The sequence below is a fragment of the Cyprinodon tularosa genome, unplaced genomic scaffold, assembly GCF_016077235.1.
Source record: "Cyprinodon tularosa strain WSP-4 unplaced genomic scaffold, ASM1607723v1 ctg331, whole genome shotgun sequence".
Taxonomy (NCBI): domain Eukaryota; kingdom Metazoa; phylum Chordata; class Actinopteri; order Cyprinodontiformes; family Cyprinodontidae; genus Cyprinodon; species Cyprinodon tularosa.
The window spans coordinates 997,589-1,005,065 of record NW_024039043.1 but is presented as its reverse complement, the minus strand read 5'-3'; positions in this window follow the sequence as shown (position 1 = coordinate 1,005,065).

The following is a 7,477-nucleotide window of genomic DNA, read 5'->3' as shown; positions in this document are numbered from 1 at the left end:
TTTATCAACAGTCCAGTTGAACTTTGCACCTGCTCTGTTTGTCTGAGCGTAATTAAAGGGGCCATCAGTTGGACCTAATTCAAAAGTCCCCTTCCATAAAAACAGATTAGATGTTTGAGGGGGAAAAAAGAGGAACTGATAATGAGAATATGTTGAGATATTTGCTGACACAAATTTTTACACCGAAAAAAAGTGTCACTGAAAAAAATGCAACTGCTTTTGGCATTTACTTTATTATATTTAGTTACTTTAACACAAATGTTTTATGTCCTACCCTGCTAACATGAAACAGTTGTGTTAAAGTAATTATATATGATTAAGTAAATGCTAAAAACGGTTGAAGTGAATCAATAAAGTTAAATTTTGACATTTTTATCAACAATAATTGATTAAATGAAAAATACAATGTAAATCTTTCATTTGACACCAGTTTGAATCTGTTTGGATCGCTCGTCCTATGATTAGGTTAACACAGATACATGAGGACGACCTGACTGTGTAACATAAAGCTATGGCAAACACATCAGTAACATTAGGGGCCCCCATATTGCAGCAAAGTGCTATAGCAACCAGCTGCAAAGAAATATCAGTTATCTCTGTAGGGGATAAGGGATGTTGGTTGTGGCCACTTCGCTCTGAGTTGACATGAGAAATGTAATAAAGTATTTTTGTTTTGTTTGCTGCAGACTGTCAAAATAAAACTCACTGGAATAGCAGGGGCTTTAATACCTGATTGTATACTATTTATAGGGTACTGTAACGGCATATTGACAGTGAGAATGCATATAAATTAATAATAAGTATCATTCCATACACCTTACTATTTAAGATTCAGCTACTTCACATACATAAGGAAATAAGGAAAATTAAATATGTTTTGTATAATATTCATAACTACACAGATGGTTACAATAGGTACCTATACCAAAAAAATTAACATTAAAGTTTGCTCCACCTTGACATTGACAAAGGAATAAATCGATAACCTCATCTTTAAAAGGCTGCCTTATTCATGAAATAGCTTGTAACTCTCTTAATATGGAAACAGGGATTCAATCTAGATATGCCAAGCCAATAAGCTATGTTTAAAATATTTCTAGTTTCTCCTTTCTTTCTGTTTTTAGCCTGAATGTAGTAAATACTTGCTTTATATGTTATAAGTCACTTTTATTGCATTTTAGTTTGACACATGCAACAGTCAATTGGAAGCCTTCAAAAGAAGGTACAAATAAGCGCTGAAAATTTTAATTAAGTAAACTAGAAAGAAACTTTACAATTACAAAAGGTTTTAAATGGAAAAAGGAAGAAATTATTATGTATCAATAAATAGATTAGCAAAAGCAAACCTTATAAATATGTTACAGAAATTACAAGAAAAAGACCACATTTTTTGTATTTAATAACTTTATATCCTCTATCAATCCTTATTCATACAGTGCTTTGTATACAGAAAATGTGTAACACATTTGCTGTGGTGAAAAAATAACTTGACATAATTTATATAACATAAGGACAAACACACTTAGCAAGCAAACACAAAATTAGGAAGACTAATTGCGCAGAATACGGAACACCAAAAAACATATCCTTTAACAATAGAAACACAAGAATAATAAATATAGATATATTTGTGGTAAGAACAAAAAATATATATATATTCCAAATACATTATAATCAAACAGAGAAGAATGTATTGTATTTGGGATATTTCTTTGTTCTTACAGAGAAGAATATATTATATTCACTAAAATTGTTAATGGATAAAACCGGCTGTTTACGTTGCTCAGTAATTGAGCAGGTTGTCCTGGATGCAGCTGCCCTAGCTTTAATTTCCAACCTTGGAAACTTTCCTGCATGTCTTACTCTTTCATTACCTTCCTTTCTTTAAATTTAAGTACTGTATAAATAAAAGCAACTAGCACAATAAAATCTTTATAAAATTACCAACTATACATATAATTGACTTTAATACATTCATAGGTTTTTTATGTATATATATTTACAGTTATTCTATGTATTCACTATGATGTATTTTGCATCACAATCAAGTCTTTTTCTCACAATTAAATAATTAATGCAATATTTTCCTACATTTCTTTTATTTGTCAACCTTTATGGTATCTGTTTTGTGATATAAAACAAACTCCTTCTCACTACTGGATTAATAAACTAATTTGGCTGTTTACACAAATAACGGCTGATTTATGTCATTTTATCTCTACAACCTTTATTGTTCAATATCAAGGCAAACAGTGGCTGCAGAGAGGGCTACTGTAGCCTCCAAAGTTAAATTAGGTAATAAAAGTTAAAGGGAAATAATTTAAAAAACACATTAGCTATTCAAACAATATACCATGTAAAGGCCCTGTGAGCACAATATAACAAGTTTACTGAACAGTATGTCTGTCAAAGGACAATGGCAGGCAAAGAAAAATGACCAACCAGGATGAGTTTAATTATATTGATTTAGCTGGAATATGGTCATGTAATGGTAAAACATACAGACCCACTGGAAACTAGATTAAGAGATGTTAATGATGTTCAGGCTACAAACCAAAAAATTAGATTTTTGTTTTTGTTAATCACACCCTAACATCGAGGAGCATCTGTAATAGACCCAATGCAGACTATTAATAATTCTTCATCAGAACTATTAGGATAATTTTGTGAGAAACAAAGAAATCTGTCTACTATACAGTCTATTTTCTAAAAGAGCAGAAAAAGAAGATATTTGACTTAGATGCCCAAAGGGCTGCCTGTGTAATTATGTTTTTAATCCTTAGAAAAAAAATATTTATGCTGTAGCTAGTCCCTTTACTATTTCTCCTCTGCCTTATTGTGGGAATACACATTTTAATAAAATGACCTGACATCCTGCTTGGGTGACTATAAAGTAAATGTACTTAAAAATGGGTGGTACATCTTTATTGTTATATCTATTAGACATTGTAAAAGGAGCTCTATAAAATGCAATGCAAGTATATTATATATAGCACAAATCTAGAACAAGATAATTAAATAAGCCTTACAAAAAAAAAGCACCAGGGCTTTGTGCCAAAGCTTTTGAAATAGACAATCATTGCCCTACTCATCAAATATGTGATCGGTGCACTACTAACCCTTGATGCCTATTCTAAAGGATGTGGCTTATATCAACACCAGATCCTGGAAAGCAGGGGGTAGATCCTCCTTTCAGATATCCACCAAGTCTCAACGATGGCATCTAGTGGTGGCTGAATGAAAAGAGTGAAAGCAGTTTTAAAAAAAATAAAATCAAGATAATTGCTAAATATCTTTTTTTTTTTATAATGAAATGTGCAAAACCAACTCAACAGTAAATACAACTTTAATGGTTTAAAAAGAGACTGTAAAAAGAACTAAATGAATCTTCATCTGGCTCCATTCATCAGAGCAATAATGGCTTTCAGTTTACATTTTTAGAACAGTTTTGCTGGTGATCGGTGATAAAACATGAGATTGAGTACGATGATGATAATCTGCAGCTTGGAGGCTGTGTCAGTATTTTATCTGTGATCCTTTGTACCAGCTCTCTGCTAACACAAAAGATTTCAGACAGCTTGTCCCTGTGGCTGCCTTCTCTCGTTGTTGATTACACAGGAAACAGACTTTGACTTTGAACCCAAGTTGTAGGATTTGCAAGCAAATATGAGACTTATACTAAATTCTTCCCTGTGCTGTGCGGAATAAGAGGATGATTTCAAGCTGGAGGAGCTATGTTGGGGTCTTCATGACATCACAGGGAGAACTGAACCATGAAGCAGGATTACTGACTTAGCAAGACAACTTCAGGTTTAATCCTGACTTTCCAGCACCACAAAGCTGGATTCATTGTTAGAAAGGCTATTGAACTTAAAAACAAAATGTGTTCTTTACAAATTAAATAGTTTTCAAAAATATATATATTTTTTCTTTTTGACAAACCAACTTTTTACCAATTTTTTCTTATATAATGTCTTTATACACCCCTGGCATTCACTTGTTTCTTGTATAAATTATATATAAGCTAAAAAATAAAAAGATCAGAGAGGAAATTGTGAGAAGATCCTTTGGATCATGGTGACAAATACTTATATGAGTGATAAAGGTTTTCATGGGCTTCTGGACTCCAGAACCTGGAGCTGTGTGTGACCTGCAGGAGTGTGGCCCTCACTGTATCACAGACTCTATGTATGGCTATGGGATATTACCAAACCCAGCTTGGGTATTCAGTATCTCTCGAGGCCACTTGCACCATATAAGAGAGGGATTTCTATGCTATTGCAGGCAAGTCAATACCTGGATTTCTGTGAAATTTCATATTCACCGCATTATGAAAATGAGGCTGTTAGATATACAATTTGGCCAGTATTCTATTCTTTTGTTGTTTGAATATGATGAGAAGGGTAGATGTTACACTGAAACTGCCTCGATGGGGGATTAATGGAAAAATAGAGGGTAGGAAATAATAAAACAATGCTGTAACCCTACAAAAAAAAAAATAAGGATGATTTCACACAGATAAACCACTTCTAGTAATATGATGCAATTGTGACATCAGCTTCCAGCTTTATTGAAGTCCATACATTCTCTGACTTGGGAGCTGGTTCGGAGCTCGTCTGCCTGGTTGTGTGTTTCCTGGATGGGGTCCTCTGTGGAGCTTGTTGACAGTTACCTTTTGTATCTTTGCTCCCTTCTGTATCCCTGCTTCTGTCTCTTTGAACCCCAGTCGCCCTCAGCAGATGCCTGCTCACACAGAGCCTGGTTCTGCTGGAGGGTTCTTCCTGTTAAACGTGAGTTTTTCCTCTCCACTGTCGCTGCAAGCATGCTTGGTGTCAGGGATTGCATTTGAGTCAATGAGTTGATGCAATCAACTGGTTTTCCTAGATAGAAACCTTTGAATTAATCGGAATTTATGATCTGGTCGAGTTGTCTCTGTAAAGTGCCTTGAGATGACATGTGTTGTGAATTGAAATAAAGTCCAACAAACCTGATGGAATGATTTTTTTTATTTTTTTTTCCTGCTCCGGTGTCCTCTTCACTTTTGGTGAGGGCTACATCTGGGGGATCAGATTCAGTTAATATGCAGCACAGTGATTGGGAGACATTGCTGTGTCCTTAAACATTGACACAGTCAGCAATCCTGTGCTACACTATTTGTCACCTTTTTGCATCTTATTTCTCTAAGATGCGTTTTTGTTCCTCACAGGAGAAAAAAATAGTACTCTTCCTTCTACGCTCATTATTGTGACTGGTCTATTACCTTTAACCCGCCCCTTCATATGTGAGCATTCACAGATTTGTTATCAGTTATAGCTAATTTGAGTTGGCGAGTTAAGCTCCCAGAGATCCTCCAGTTGCACATACTGTCTGCAAACACAGGGTTTTTTCAGTCTGTGGTGCTGTGCATCATTCATATTTCATATTCCATTCCATGTTTGTATTTATCTCATGGCACACCATCCTTCTACTCTAATAGCAACATGCTACAATATAACAGTGTAACCAAAGTGTGAAATGTTATTAGATTACTGATTTTTTTAAATAAGCGAATTATTACTATTACTTGTTTTATTCAACCAGGTTAGTAAGTGACACATTTGGCATTCTACTTTTAATGGTATCTACCTCCACCCACATTTCAGCAGTGTTTGGTTTATCCTCTTTTCAGACCTGTATGATAACCTGTTGTCTTTGCCGTTCTCACTACCTTGCCACCAATGACCAACTTCCTTCCCCCTGCAGATGCACAAAGACCAGTTTACTGAACTATGCAGGATTTTATTTCCCAATGGTATACAGGTTTGGAATGGGCAAGGAGCTGGTTGTGTGTGAGAATAGGTGGAACAAGGGATAAGCAATCCAAACAAACAGGATAGTCCCTAAACCAACAGCAAGCCCCAGGGAAAAATTCCCTCACAAGTCAGTCTAATGAGTAGAATATCTTGTGCAAGTAAGATCTTGATGGTAATTATGCAGAAAAACTAATTGATTATCAACATGTTGCATGCACATCATTGTATTTAGACAGTAAAAACTTTTTTGGTAATATAAGTACATTATTAATCAAACTGTGGTGCCTTGTGTTAATTGGAGGATACCTATGAATCTAGTGCTGTTTTGGTTCTCTGAACAACCTTGGTAATTTCTCCATGTGGAGCATAATAGGGAGGGTGCTGACTCAGTAACCATGAGAGCTCCGGTGTTAGGGGAAAGCAGGAAACTGTGAATTATGAATATATAATCTTTGCTATGAGAGAGAAAATATAGAAAGCTCCTGCAAACACCTTTACAAGAGCCCTTTAAAAAGGCAGTTACCTAGAAATACATTGGAATTAAAAGAAAGAAATACAAACTTCAAAAAAACTTAGGTAGCCGGTGGAGAAAGCAAAGCTCTTCCAGTTAAACCGCAAAAAATTGAAATCTAAATTAGCCAGTTTTTCCTAAATTAAGGGATTTTTTTTTTCTTGAATTGAGGAGGTAAGTGAGATGCTTTACAAATGGAACAAGAAAATGTACATTTAAAATAAGAAAAAACAATTGCATTGTCTTATTTGAAAAGCATACAAAACATGCTATCTTATTGTCTTATTTTTAAGAATAAATATACTCACTCAGTTGGAAAATCATCTTATTTATCTACTGAATTTAAGGGAAAATACACTTAATTTAAGATTTTGTTATTATTTCTAGATCGTTTTTGCAGTGTACGAGCATGTGCTTCTAAACATGGTTTCAAAGTTTCTTTTAAGGGCCTTTTATATAGTTTGTATAATTTTATTTATTTATTTATCTGTTTGCTTTAAAAGTAATACCTAAAGAAAGAAACAGTACCTCTTGCTTTTTTAAAATAAAAAATAACAAAAAAGCAAACAGTTACCCGGAAAAGCTGAATCAGGATCTGAATCAGAAAACTTTATTAATCCCTTTTCTTTTGTTGCAGTGCAACTGTTTACAAAAGAGAAATGGAACCTAGGTGGAAGTTCAACTGAAGAAACTCATTGCTTTCCTAAATCCACCTGCGACACAGCCAATCAGCTTTGAGCCATACCTCCACGAAAGCCAATCGGCATCCAAAGTTCATCTTTAAAGGCCTCTGATACGCACCTGTCTGCTCCTGTGCGCAGGCGGCGGATGCGCTGTGCGATTTCATTCAGATGACACCATTTCAACCCACCTCCAGCCCCTCCTCCACCATTGTAGCTAAAGCTTAATCAGAGTGTCATTCCTCCCGGACTCTTACTGCGTTCCCTGTCTCATCTTAACCGGTCCGGCAGAAGATCCCCATGTTGAGCCTGGTTCTGCCAGAGGTTTCTTCCCAACGGGGAGTTTTTCCTCTCCACTGTCGCTTCATGCTTGCTCTTCATGGACAGGTTCTCTCAACCTGTTATCCAAATGGACTTCCATCTTCCAGTTCCCTGAGTGAAGCTCTAGTATCAGCTCACGCAGTCCACTGGATCTCCCCATAAAGCTCAGCATA